General features: G+C 34.0%; 1 long non-coding RNA gene across 2 annotated transcripts; it reads left to right on the top strand.

The window, feature by feature from the left end:
- The first annotated feature begins 5,738 nt into the window (after window positions 1–5,738).
- On the top strand, window positions 5,739–7,659 carry LOC134719630 (uncharacterized). Of its 2 annotated transcripts, none has more exons than XR_010107637.1 (3): window positions 5,739–5,797; window positions 6,964–7,127; window positions 7,458–7,659. It is a non-coding gene; the product is annotated as an uncharacterized LOC134719630 (long non-coding RNA). The 2 variants fall into 2 exon arrangements; XR_010107638.1 differs by lacking the exon at window positions 5,739–5,797 and adding an exon at window positions 6,006–6,238.
- Window positions 7,660–15,290: the final 7,631 nt, after the last annotated feature.

Raw genomic sequence — 15,290 nt, 5'->3', positions numbered from 1 at the left:
GCGCTATAGAACCAGGTTTAATCCACCATTTTCTACAAGCGAAAATGCCTGTACCAAGTCAGGAATATGACAGTTATTGTCTATTCGTTTTTGATGCGTTTTGTTATTTGATTCTACCATGTGATTATGGACTTTCTGTATTAATTTTCCTCTGAGTTCGGTATTTTTGTGATTTTACTTTTTACATAGAATAAAACTTTTCTGAATAACTCAATACAATATTTCTCAAGAATCATAGGATGAAAGCACAACTGATTAGTGTGCAAGGTTGAACATCAGAGAGTTGATTAAAAGCATCAGTTCAAAGGCAATAGGGTTCAAAATTCCTAGACATATTTACTTTAAATGATCCACCAAAATGGTTCAAAGTTGGTGTGTATAATGCTCCAACTATAATTGGCCTTAGTGACATAGATAAATTCGGTTACATAGAATAACCCTTTTCTGAATATCTCAATACAATATTTTTCAAGAATCATAGGATGAAAGCACAACTGATTAGTGTGCAAGGTTGAACAGATTGATTGATTGATTGTTGGTTGCTTTACATCAAGTGGCAAATATTTCATGCATATTCAGGACGAGAACAAGTTCACAATTAATACAATAGGTAGGTTGATACGATAGAGGCCATCTGGGATGATGGTCAGGGGAAATTTTGACTGCCACTAGAAAATAAAGTAAGTGTTAATAATGCTCCAACTATAATTGGCCTTAGTGACATAGATAAATTCGGTTACATAGAAAAAAATATGTTTATACAGTGGACGGGAACCACAGTATTAAAGCATAAAAAGAGGCTACTAAAGGGATCATATTTCTTTAGCATGATACGGAAATTTTACATTAACAATATTACATATATTTTTGAAATTGACATAACATTCAAATTATATTACTATCCCAGTCTTAAGTTTAAAATCCAAGAAGTATGTTTAATTATTTTTTTTGATTTTTACAATGTTGTATTGGACCCTTTAGTTCTGGATGTTGCAATGAAATAAAGGAATGACGATTGATGAGCCTCCAGACCAGGACTACAATATGTGCCACAGACATACTGCATACCATGAATATTTTGGAGGTGGAAACAGACCAGTTATTCCAAGTTGCTGTATTTGGGCAATAAGAGACAGATTTCCCGACCCCTCTGGCCAATATGTTGGATTTATTGGAGGACATCTGCTCTGTTTCTACTCATAAGCATTTCAAGCCAAATGATGATTTCCTTTGGACTTCTCTCCTCATTATAGGATAAAACAATTCATGTATATAAAGTTATAAAAATATCAGAACTGCGACTTACTCCTGAATTCAACAAGCATTATTACACATATCATAATAATATTCAAATTATTGTGATTGTAACCCTCTCACACTCATATCTGAAACCCAGACCGGTTTCGGTACTTGTACACCTTCGAATTTCAAATGTTTGGCTCTGAGAGTTCCTGATGAAGGTAAATCCAGAACAGCGCTTCGGACGCAAGCAATTCTTAAACGTGTTGTTTTGAAGTTTTTGAAGAAAAAAAAAATCGCGAATTTTATTGACGAGACCGGCTTTCAAATTTTAATGCACTTCATGAGTATCCCATTGCATATACACAGCTCTATTTGACGTCCCCAATCTGACTGGACGTGACTGCGAACATGATACATCCGGCATTGCCAAACGGACGCCCCACTTCGGCAAACGTTTAACTGCCGGTCGGGAGAAGACCAAATGACCATATGTCTATACCCCAGTCACCCTTGTGTCTGAGGTAGAAAAGCCTTAGTATTTCAAAAAAATCAAAATTTTGTAAACAGAAGTTTCTGACAACTTTTCTAGCAGTAAGGGAATGTTATGATCGCCCTATTAATGAACTTGATAAATATTGAGGACAGACGCAGTCATTGGTATATCTGTTAATAATCAAAGGATTGAAAGGATCTGGCACGATATATTTAAGGAGGTTATACAGATATATTATGATTTGTTTTATCAGATGGAAGATAGAGAATGCTTGATGTTGACAATAAATTTCACATTTTCATTGATTGATTGTTGGTTGCTAAACATCCAGTGACAAAGCTGTCGTGCATATTCAGGACGAGAACAAGTTCACAATACATACAATAGGTAGGTTGATACAATAGAGGCCATCTGACATATTGAAAACTCGACAAAATCATAAGAGATATGATACAAACAGTTACTTCCCCATTTCCATTCTCAATTTTATTTTACTGTTCTCCTTTCCTCAGTTCTAATGACTCTTTAATTAAAGTAACAACTGCTTTTACATCATTTGGTGTTGATGGATTTAGTATAATCACGAGTTCATCAGTAAAATTAAGCGTATTAAAATTTACATATTTTTGTATATTATATTTTAGAAAGATTTGTCTTTTATATTCATTTATTTTACAGGTAAAGAAAAAATGGAATTCATCGTCTAAGATATTAAAATTGAGAATGGAAATGGGGAATGTGTCAAAGAGACACAATTTGGAAATTAGTATGGCGTTCATTATCACTGAACTAGTATATATTTGTGTAGGGGCCAGCTGAAGGACGCCTCCGGGTGCGGGAATTTCTCGCTACATTGAAGACCTGTTGGTGACCTTCTGCTGTTGTTTTTTATTTGGTCGGGTTGTTGTCTCTTTACACATTTTACATCAAAATTTTAAGTAACAGCATAGACATGGACAAAGTACACTCTATTTTTTCACTAAATGTTTTGGACTGTCTTTTCTCTACACTGTCGTTCAAGAACGTGGAGTTCTAAATGTACAGATTACTTTGCACTTTTGAAATCAACACCGACTGATTCAATATTCCTAGAGAGAACAATTTAACGGCTGATATAAGTAGCGGCAACAGGATGGACACGAGCTTCCCATACGCTGATTGAATTTAGTTTGTAGATAATATGTTACATACAATGATAAAGAAGCTATGTAACGATTTTTCGTTAGTTTTAATTTACGTTCTTAAAAAGTCCTTTTTTCATGGCGATCAGAAAATCGGAGAAAATAGTTTGAAAAAGTGTAACACTAATACCCCTAAAATCGGACTTAAATTCAGTTTAATCTTATCAAATTAGATGCAAGATGTGTTTATTATTAATGATCTGAATCTAGTCCGAGTTTACTTGACGTTCAACGGCTGTCTTGCCAGACAAGCTGGTGATTGGAACGTCAAGAGCTCGTCCCATATCAAAAAGTGGATATTAGCACATCCAAAATAGATGCGCTGCTTCGTCGCTTCTGGTGCCGACTGACGGCCTTGGATTTATATAAATCGGGCATCAATCTGTTAATTTTTTTTATTCATCTCTTCATTATTGTTTCACCTACCTGCCAACCTTTATTTTTCACAGAGACCCATCGATTTCGGGAAAAGGTCAAAAACCATACCATTCGACAATGTGGAAAATGTGCAGATGAACTGTAATTCTGTAGATATAATGACAGATTCTCGACAGACATAAGACGTAAGAATAGCTTCAATTCGGATTTCATTACTGTCTTTCACCGTTACCCATAATCCTCAGCGTCGTGGCGGAGTTACGGTTTACAGATAACTGATGGAAAACGCCCAGTTATCCGAGTCTGAGAATTTGCAACCCAAATTATGTGGAAAGAAAAAGACTAGTTATGAAAATTATTGTTGTGTCCCTGTATGCAGCAATCAAAGGGGGAAAGACAAGGGCAGTGAAGTTAAAAGGTCGTACTACAGGTTTCCCAAAGACTAGAAACAGAAAAGTACCTGGACCAAAATGATTAGGAGAGATCATTGGGAACCAAGACCCTTTGATCGGATATGTTCCGATCATTTTGAAGGAGGCAAGTTATGTTTGTATACTAACCATAGGTATTTGGAACATTTGACAGAAGGACTTTTATATGATGCATTTATATGTTGTAAACAGTTACATAGCTCTAATGTAAATACATGGTATTCTAGTATAGATTATATTCCGAGGGAAATTGAATTACCAAATGTTGACCAATCAATTGGTTCTTTATGTCAGTATGTTAAAAATAAACTATGTAAAAGTTATGTCACATTTTGGAATAAACTGAAGTATCAAACAATTAAATCTGAAAAAGGGAAGCTTGGTTCTTAATTTCCATAAACAAATGTTTTAAAAAAGAAAAATATTTAGAATTGCAGGACTTCAAAAAAAAGGCAGTCAATTTGTAAATTAAGAATAAGTGCTCACTCTTTAAAAATTGAGACAGACAGATATTCAAAAAAGCTTATAGAAAGATCTGAGCGTCTTTGTACTAATTGCTCACTTGGTAAAGTTGAAGATGAGCTTCATTTTTTATTAGAATGCCCTCAATATGATATTCAAAGGGACGATTTTTTTCAAGACATTTCTAACAATTGTTATAATTTTATAAACTTAAATAAATCATCTAAATTTTTATGGCTCTTGACCCAAGAAAAAATGTTACTCTCATGGAAAAACTGGGTTGCTATATTTGTGACTGTTTTGAATTAAGGAGATCAGGCATGAACACTGACATTTAGTCAAGTAAATAATTTCAAAATAAATACATATGCATGTATAAGTAATTTTATTATTCTTTTATTCACAATATATATGTGGTTTTTAGCTTGGTATATGCATCTATTATTGCTGTTGTTACTAATTATGTAAATCAATTGTATCTGATTTTATGCCCTTTATGGGCCCCGTAATTTGGGAAATAAACATATTCTATTCTATTCTATTCTATTGAATTAATTGCAGCGACACATAATTTTTTTCAGACAGTGTTAAATAGCTGATGAGTGATTGAATACTTACAAATAGTCTTGACCACTTGATAATTTTATGATTGTATGGGAAGTTATTACTAATGAGATCTGAGTTTTCATTTTCAGAAAACACAGCAGATATATTACAGGACATCATTTTTCAACCAAATGCTACACCATTGACAAACGAACTGGCGAAACCTGTTACAGACGAACTAATAAGACCTTTCAGATACTGTCTCAGTGCATCAATCAGCAAATTACGATTACGGCAAGGATAAAGTTCAATAAAATTATTCAGCTGTCGAAAGCAACTTTACTTTATTCTTCACTATGTTGGTCGTTATCATAATGTTAACGATTTCTTATAAGTGACTGCGGCAAAGATAGCTACTTATCTGTAACTGTTAAGGTTTAAGTACCCTTCTGTAGACATTTTTGTAAGAACTTTTCAAACTTCAATTGTATCAAAACTACAGATATAATGAATAATAGAGATATGCCATTTTGTACATATTCAAAGGGGAAAGCAGATGCAAAGCATTATTTTTTACTGTTCCGTTGCATTTAATAGAAAAAAAGGACTTTGTGACAAATAAATCAAGATTTTTATAGAAAATCCACAGCCTTTATCCTGGTACTCTCATGTTTGGCAATTTGACTAATAGATATAGGATTATTGCATGCAGTGCTAGCATTTATTTCATTAAAACAAGTTTATAAATGTAGTTATTGGTTCAAACAAATATAATATGGCCAAAATCAAGTACACCTTTTAGGGTGCGCTCGACTTTAGTAACTCAGCACGAGGTATTTTAGATTTTACAGGTTGGTTAGAACTTTTTGTAAAAAATAAACACTAGCACATCATAGAAAAGCAAGTGAGTAATCTATGTTTCAAATTTTAAAACAAAAATCTCTTTATTAAGGTTCATCATAACCTTTTGGCTAAAATGGCCGTATTTACACCCCAAATTTTACCAGGCCTTCCTAACTTCCGGAAAGTCGCCATATTGGAAAAAACTGGACATACTCAGAGAGGTAGGTCGTCAATTTGAAATGTTGAATAAAGAAAATCTAGCAAACCAATTTTGTATTGGATTTGTGCATATTGTACTGTGAGTTAAAAATTTTGAAGTTATCATATTTTTATAAACAAAATTATTATGGTTATTGAGAAAAAGTTCAGGATTGCCAAGAATGTTGCGAAAACACATGTCTGATAAAACCAAGTCTTAGTTTTATGAATTTTTGACAATTGTTCGTTTTTGGATAAGAAATTTCTTTAAATTAAAGGTCCGATAAAAGTTTAATATGTTTTTGAATGTTTATATGGCAACAACATTGCAAATCGGATGCAAATTATGCATTTTGACGCACATGTTATGCCGCTTCATTGTTATGCAAATGAGCGACTATAACCGGTTGTTTGTGTACTTTAACACACATGATGTATCATTGAAAACGTGTAGGCATTGTATGGTATGAATATTTCAATATATCTGTAATTTAAACTTTAATTGCTCAATTCAATACATTAATTAATTGTTACATGTACTCAAGTTGACAGAGAGTTGTCTAATTGACAATAATCATATGCCATCCTTTTCTTCTTATTTATCTGTATATATTTTTTATACACACACATTTATATTATATGTATAATAATTTGAATTCAAAAAAGTATCAGATTTTGTTCAGTTTCATTTCATTGGACTAGGGAGGTCACAATTTAGAACAATTACTCTCAAAAGGGGGGGACTACCTATACAGAAGGTGAAATATGTAGCTGGAATGCATGAAGGTCATCTTTTCAAGCTTGAAAAATATATGTGGATAGGTCTGGAAAGCTATCAGAAATATATGGTTACATCATTAAAGTTACAATAATTTCTTTGTCTCTCATCCTTCTTGGTGTAACAAGCTATTTTTTCAATCTCTTTTTACACATTGGTATTCCACTTTTTTTATTGCAGAGCATTAATATTGACAGGAAACCCAAACAATATAGGAAAAGGTTACATTTTCACCTATATCTGTATTCATCATGTTGCAAAACAATATATATCCATGTCAGATTGGTTAAGTTATTTCACTCAAGTATGGGTCCTTTAGCTACCCTACACTATGATATTTATTTATTCTTTGATTGATCCAGTATTTTATTGTCATGTCCATATTCATATTTTGTCTTCGTATAATTTCAGTTAGTGGAAATACTAGACACAACATCCTAGCTGGTTTTCCAAATTTGTCCTACAGACTATGAAAACACTGCTGTAGTTCTTTGATACTTTGATAACTTGTACATGTTGTTGTGATGTAACAAATTACTTTTCATAAACTACATGTACAAAATGAAAGAAAGAAGGTGAGATATTAAAGTTATACTCAAATTTGGGTCAAAGGCGACAGGACACCCTGCCACTTTTTAAGAACATCATCGATTATTTCAATTAATTTTTTTAGATTGAAATGATTTTGTAAAATTTATATATTTAGGATAATTTGATAAAGCTTAGAAAAATGTAAGGGTTTTGTTTTAAACTTTTTTTTATATCTGCAATAAAATGAGAAGTGTTATTGTCTTTAGACATTTATATATAGTTCACATTTAAATTGTACTTTTAAATTGCATATTGTTATTTTTTTCTTTAAAATAGATTTGCTTTTTGCTTCATGTATAACATTATAATTTCAGGTTAGAATGCAGAACTGGTGAAGATGAAGGTTATAATTGTGATCTACATATTGATTAATTTGAAGCAGAATTTGTTCTTAAGGGTGAAATAAAAAAAAAAACAGTGTGTTTTAGAAAGATGTTCCACTATTACCACAACAACAAAAATATTCATTGTTTGACTGAGAGATAAAAGTGTAAATAAAGAGTACTAGACACTTAATTTTTCTTTTTCTATTCAATTTTTTTAGTACCTATATACCTATATATTACCAAGCTCCAATTAGACCTATATTTATTTAACCCTGTTTCCAAGTTATTTGAAATCTTTTGTAATCTTATTCAATTAGTTGGTCCTGAGATATTGGTCTATGTATCTAGTGCTGACAGTTCTTGTTGTTTTTTTGTTTGACTTAAGATACATGGTCCTAGACTCTTTGCTATAGGATATGCAAATAATACCGTATTGATGTAGATATCCCTGTCACATTGATTATTATGGTGTCTTTAAAGGTAGTGTTGTTTGTTGGTGTATAATCAGGATCCCAACACATCTAACAAGAATGTGTCCTCAGTACACAAATGCCCCACTCGTTCTATCATTTTCTATGTTCAGTGGACCATGACATTGGGATAAAAACTCTAATTTGGCATTAAAATTAGAAAGATCATATCATAGGGAACATGTGTACTAATTTTGAAGTTGATTGGACTTCAACTTCATCAAAAACTACCTTGACCAAAAACTTTAACCTGAAGCGGGACAGACGAACGGACGCACGGACCAGAAAACATAATGCCCCTCAACTATCGTAGGTGGGGCATAAAAATGCAAGTGTCAAACAAATAAAACTCAATATGACCAAAAGCAAACAGAGTTTCAAACTACTATATTAGAACAAGGTCATACAGAATGAGAATGTGGTGGGCTTACACATACTGTACATGCAAATTCTCCTGTAACTTGTGACGGTGTAACAGCTTAACATTTAAGAACAAACAGTTGACACACAGAAATGTCACCCTTATAAAAATGAAAATATGTGGTAAGATTGCTAATGATTGAAAAAGACAACTCTCAACCAGAGACCAAATGCATCTACTGAAAAATGACTCATAAATTGTGTCCCTGCATGCAAAAGGTCTCTAGTCAATAAATCCTGAACATGGGCTGGTCTAAAAAAAACTCCATGACTTTTAAGATGTGCTTCAGTTAATACAACCCGATGCATATCTAGAATTTGTAAAAGTGGTTTGTGGAGGGGTCCAAAAGCTAGACGAATTTATGAGTGAAACCTGCAAAAATCTTGACCGACCCTAAATGAAGCTTAATGAGAGGGGTGCGAGCACCCTAACTACCAAGTTTTATCCAGCTTCTGACAACTGCATTCCAAATATTATGGACATACGATTTATGGTAAAATTGCTGACTGCAGCTTACGGTTCATACCTAGCTGTTTCTTTTGTCACAGCTTCAAATCGTCATAGTTAAAAAAAAATCATCAAAGATCTGCAATCCAGATTTATAAATATGCAAAATATAGAATTAAGGAGACAATATATATCAACCAAATTTGTCAATATAAATTGGGTTAGATCCGCCTATCCTGATTCAGTGAACAATACTGCAGATAAAGAAGCCAACTTGCATAAAAACTATATATATATTTCTGGATCCGCCACTGATTTATATTATATCCAACTTCTGTATGCTAAACTTAAATATATATGATTCAAGGTTCTATAGCAGGGTTCAACAATGCTTTTAAAATCTTCTTCTGTCAGCCCTATTCCATATATCTCTAGGACTGTGAGATCAGGTTTCTTTTGGACAATCTGTGTCAGACATTCTATTAGTTTTCTATGTTGTGTCATGTGTACTATTGTTTTTCTTTTTCATTTTTAGCCATGGCGTTGTCAGTTTGTTTTAAATTTACGAGTTTGACTGTCCCTATGGTATCTTTTGTCCCTCTTTCCTTGACTTAAGTTCAATTCTCTTAGTTGGTAGATCTACTTAGTCCTACAGCAAAATTGTAGTCAAGGCTGGCTAAATCACCATAGTAAGTTGCATATGCAAACTCAAATTCTCTAAACTGTTGAGAAAAGCGAAAAATTTACTCAAGGTCTTTTTCCTCTACATAAATAGGACTAAAGAAGTTGAGAATCCTCCATAGACTGGGTATATTTTTAATGATATTATAAAGCCTTTTGCACGTCCTATTGACGTAGCATAGGAGGTCTTCTAATTCAATATACGAAAGAATATGAATTAAAGGTTCATCCGGAAGATCAGTCAGCTGAAAACTGAAAAAATGTAAACTTTTACTATTTGGATATAAAAAATGGAAAACAACACGTTTTATAATTTATTGCGTCCGAAGCCAAATGAAATCAGAATAGTAACTTTATGTAATACATTTTGAGGAAAACGTTTGATGTGTGTCAGCACATTGTGTAAGTTCTAGATTTCTAGCTTTAATATGCATGTACGATCAAGTTATGCCACAACATACAGATGCTTCAAATAGTAAGTATTTTTCTTTCCAATGTTTTTATATGTCAAGATTAAAAATTATATAATTAGCACATGGTCAGGTTCTGATCGGAATTATACTGTACTATCTCCATCATGTGTGGCTTTTGATTATGCCCGCGTCACACTGTCCTGATTTTTACGCCGGTGGCAACACGATTATGGAAATTGACAAAATCGGGACTGATCGTATCCAGATCGGGCTATTCGTAGTGCCATCTTTAACCATCGGCCACTTTTTCTAGTCTTCGGGGACAACTTCGGGAAGGGTTCTAAATTTTTTAACATGTTAAAAAATCCCCGAAGGTGCGTCCGATATTGAGGGTTCGTATTGAGTTCGTATCACCATCCTCACCATCGTAATGTCACCGGGAATGCATCTTTGAACATCGTATTGCATTCGTGTTCCATCGGGCAGTTTTGACATTACGATGTCTACATGAATGAATCACGAAGCTACCCGAAGGTCTAACGATGGCAACACGACTTCGTGAAGACCTCGTAATCCCGTCGTGTTGCCATCGAATAAAAGTACGAAGGCGACAAGATGGAACTACGACAACAATAATTCTAGCTAAATGAAAGTTAATTTTCGCGCTAAAATACATTTAAAGTGCAATGCGCGATATGCACTGATCAGTCTAATACGAGTTAAAAAAGACGTTCACAAAACATGGAGCTTAATCATATGATTCTACGAGAACAAGAAAGGCGACAGCGTTGTTTCTATTAATTATACCCCCGCTTAAAAAAAAGGGGATGGGGTATACTGATTTACCTCTGTCTGTCCTTCCGTCAGTCAGTCCGTCCGTCTCATGAATATTTTTTGTCGCATTTTTCCCAAGAACTACAATACAAGGATTTCTGAAATTTGGTTTTAGGGTTTATCTAAGCCAGCTATACCGTGTGATGCGTTTTCAGATTGATCACTTAACAACTTCCTGTTTACCGAACATGTACACTTGTATGATTTTACACATGACAGCCAAGTTAAAAATTTTCGTGACATTTTTTCAGGAACTACAATACAAGGATTTCTGAAATTTGGTTTCAGGATTTATATTAGTCAGCTAAACCGTGTGATGCGTTTTCAGATTCATCACTCGACAACTTCCTGTTTACCGAACACTTGCATATTTTTAAAACTATTAATATTATCCACTTGTGGCGGGGTATCATCAGTGAGAAGTAGCTCGCAGTTTCACTTGTTCAAATGGAACACACTTGTTCAAATGGAACAAGAAGATCAGCTATTAATTACTGGCTCAGGATTTACTTTTACAAGTAAATTATTATTTTTTGTCAATTTTTCATATCAAGAAACATAATGAAAATCATAAACGCACCTCGTACACCAACACTGCAGGTACACGTATAAAAGGGAAACCAATTTTTCTTCATTATTCTGATTTTTTTTATGTAACGTCTGAATTGTTGTCACACGAATGTTTACTCCGTAACCATTTTGTTTTCTATACGTCATATTTTGCCGCATTTGTTGCTTTCCCAACATCTTGTCCCTTGTCTATATTATTATGATATTCTCCTGGAAAGAGCTCTTTTTGAATAAAAAGAACCAACGAACCCATTCCCTTACCTTTGAGATAGATCAGTAAACATGGGCATAAATAAGGGTGATTGTTCAGACTAGTGCACACATTTTACAGTTCAAACAAGGCAATGCCGAGCGTGGCGTCCCCTCGTATGTAAAATATTGGGGACAAATATGGACACTATATTTGTATATGAAACACACAGGCACTTGTTTCTATCCATATTATATGGATAGTCGACCTTCCTATGGATAGAAACAAGTGCCTGTGATGACACATGCAGAAAAGGGTAAATTGAATATGCATATTTGATACATGTATAAACTATCAGTAACTGGAAATACCTTTAATATTGTCTTTAGAACTAGCAGGTAAAAAAATGAGCAACCAATTTTCTGTGTATTATGCTATTTCAAGGAGAGAAAAAACAAGTCCATCTGCATGACCTTGACCTTTGGCCTTGAACGTAAAAAATGTCAGATCTTTACAAAGAGGAACAATATATCAAATGGGGTTAAAATCTTTTGAAGCATATTGCTTTTAGAGTGTCCACAAGGGTGATATTGCCTTGTATTACAACTGCCACTGTGACCTTGACCTTTGAACTTTAAAGTCAATAGCGCTTAAGATATTCTTAACACCGTACCAAGTTTTGAGCATTTGGGTTCTAGAGTGTCCATAACAATTCTATCTACACGCAACTTACATGTCTTTTAGACATCGTATGGCCATCGCGCCATCATCGTAATCCATCGTGTAGCCTTCGTAATCCACCGTGTAGCCTTCGTGATCCATCGTGTAGGCTTAGGCTGAGATATGAAGCTGAAATACCCGTCTTCGGTTAACCTTCGTATGTCCATCTTTTGCTATCGTGTATAATTTCGGCACCATCGTATAGACTTCGTTATTCATCGTACTTGCTTCGGTCACTTTTTGGTATTTTAACGAGATCGGGACTGACTGAATAAGAGTATATAACTATGCGCAAGCCTTATTTAAGTATAAGTATTGTCATCTGAAAGTCATGCCGATTTTAAGATACACAGTTTTCTCTGCTTTCAAATCTTTCTGTTTGAACACGTCGAACTGGAACTTATCAATTATTGCTAATATTAATTATTTGAAAACGTGACGAAAGGTCCTGGAATGGGGTATTTTTTAATCAACAGATTTGTCCTATATTAGGTATAAATAAAGTTGAATTCTTTGATTCGCTGTTTAACGTCATACCCGATGACAAATTGAAAACTACCTTTACGCCTTATTTTTAGTCCAGATTATTAGTATTTGTATTGTTAACCTCTTAGAAAGTCTTACTGATTAAAATACTACAATAGATAACAATTTGACAATTTAGTAGTGTCAACCCTGTGATTATGACCCGTGTATATAGGATATTAATCCTGAATTGGTGGTACGCCTGTCAGATGCGGAACGTACAGATAGGGTAATAGGTAACAGGTGAATATACTATTAGTATCGGTATCGGACTCGACCCGGAACTTCTTAATTATTTGCAATATTAATTACGTGGAAAAACAAAAGGACCTGGAGTGATGTAATTTTTAATCTACACCTTTGTACTATATTAGTTGTATATAAAGTTGAATTCTTTGATTGGTCGATTTTACGTGATGACGGCTGACAAATTGGACCTCGTCTTTTCAGTATTATAGATACTAGTGTACATACATATCAGCAATGCCGTTCATTTTACCCTCCATGATTAACTTTTATCACATGGTATGGTAGGTCCAATATGATTGGCTATGGACATACAACAGTATAAAATTATGGTGGAAACAAGGCATTGGACATATAACAGTAAAATATTGTTAATGAAACTGTTTTAAGCTGCTTTTAGAATTATATGCAAGGTATAGGAGATACATCATTGTAGGTTAAAGTCTTTAAAACTTTAAACTCATATTAAGCAGAAATTGGACAGATAATAGTGTAATTCTCTTGGCACGAATCGTTACATTTAATTATCTCTCAATTCAGACCACGAACTATACCCATATCATATGTAAATAGTGATCAAAGATACGAGGATTATAGTTCAATAAATACGTCAGACGCGCGTTTCATCTATAAAAGACTCATCAGTGTAGCTGAAGGGGTCGTTGTCGGCCTGGTACCCCAGGGTACATTTAAGAATTGAAATAATAATTTGATATGCCCAAAACTAATAAAGGTACCCAGGTTTGCATCCACACTAATAATAAAATGAACGGTACAAATTTCCTTGCACCAGATTCGCATTACTAAATTATAATCCTGATACCTTTGATAACTATTCGACAATACATGTCTCTTCAGTGATGCTCGTGGCCAAAATATTTGAAATCCAAAGCTTATATAACAGATGAAGAGCTATAATCCAAAAGGTCCAAAAAGTATTGCCAAATACGTCAAAGGAATCAGAGCTTTGCACGAGGGAGATACATCCCTTAATTTATAATAATTTGTAATATTTTGAAACAGCAAATTTTAATTACACAAAAAAAACCGTATTTCCATGCCAGTACCTAAGTACCCAGATGTTGAAATCTCGACATTTGGGTCACGTGAAGTTGCTGATGCTGACTTTGACATATTTGCACCTTCAATCTTAAAAATTGCCCATGATTATTAACAAAAGTGAATTAAAAACGATAGTCGATCCAGACCTTTAAATTAGCGGAGATGATCAGGAAGGGGAGAGACACCAAGTCAAATGTGTCACTTATGATTCTGAAACCAAAGCATTAATAGCAAATTTGATGGGCTGTTAAATTGTATAACAGGTCAAGATCTATCTGCCCTGAAGTTTTCAGACAAATCGGACAGGTTGTTGTTGGGTTGCTGCTCCAGATTTAGTAATTTTAAGGATATTTTGCAGTGTTTGGTTATTATCTAGAAAATTATTATAGATAGAGATAAACTGTAAACAGAAATAATGTAAGATCTACAAATAAGTCAAAATGACCAAAATTGTCAGTTGACCCCTGAAGAAGTAATTGCCCTTTATAGTAATTTGTCTAACAATTTTCATATTTTTTTGTAAATTTTTAGAAAATAATTTTCCACTGAAATTACTGGGCCAAGTTCATTATAGATAAAAGATAACTGTAGCAACAAGAACGTTCAGAACATCAAGATCTATAAAAACATCACGATCACCAAAACACAATTTTGTCATGAATATATCTGTGGCCATTGTTTAATATGCACCAAGGTGAGATTCACTCAAGAGCCTCTAGGTTGGACCCATATTTCTAGGCTTTGGGCTCCGCTATTTTGTTTCGAGCATCACCTGGCCATGGCGATTTTGGACTGCTGGCAGTAGACGCTCAACGTGTTGTGAACATTGACTTCGGTCATCCTAACAAGCATCGTATCAAAAATTGTTTATGAAGGCAAATACAGTACTGTCTTTGGAACATCAGTTCAACCAAATACCGAATAGAGGTACATAACACCTGATATTTGAGTTCATATTAAATAGGTTAGCAGTGTCTGAAGTGAAAAAAAAAATGGCAAATATAATTTCAGGATTACTGGCCCAAGTGATATAGTGCAAGCCATAATATTTTGAATACTTTTAAGAAGTTAGCCTACGCCGGATCACTATCCCTATGTCGACAAAACCGCAAGAAAATTTTGAGGCTCGACAAAAAACGGAATATTAACTGTCTACATTAGCAGCCATTAATGTTTCATCTATCCTCTTTTCTTTGTGCAAAAGTTTTGAGAGATAGCTAGCTACTTGTAAGCTACTAAGGA

This window comes from Mytilus trossulus, chromosome 5 (genome assembly GCF_036588685.1).
Source record: "Mytilus trossulus isolate FHL-02 chromosome 5, PNRI_Mtr1.1.1.hap1, whole genome shotgun sequence".
Taxonomy (NCBI): domain Eukaryota; kingdom Metazoa; phylum Mollusca; class Bivalvia; order Mytilida; family Mytilidae; genus Mytilus; species Mytilus trossulus.
The sequence above is the reverse complement of the archived record's forward strand: the minus strand, read 5'-3'. Positions and strand labels throughout refer to the sequence as shown.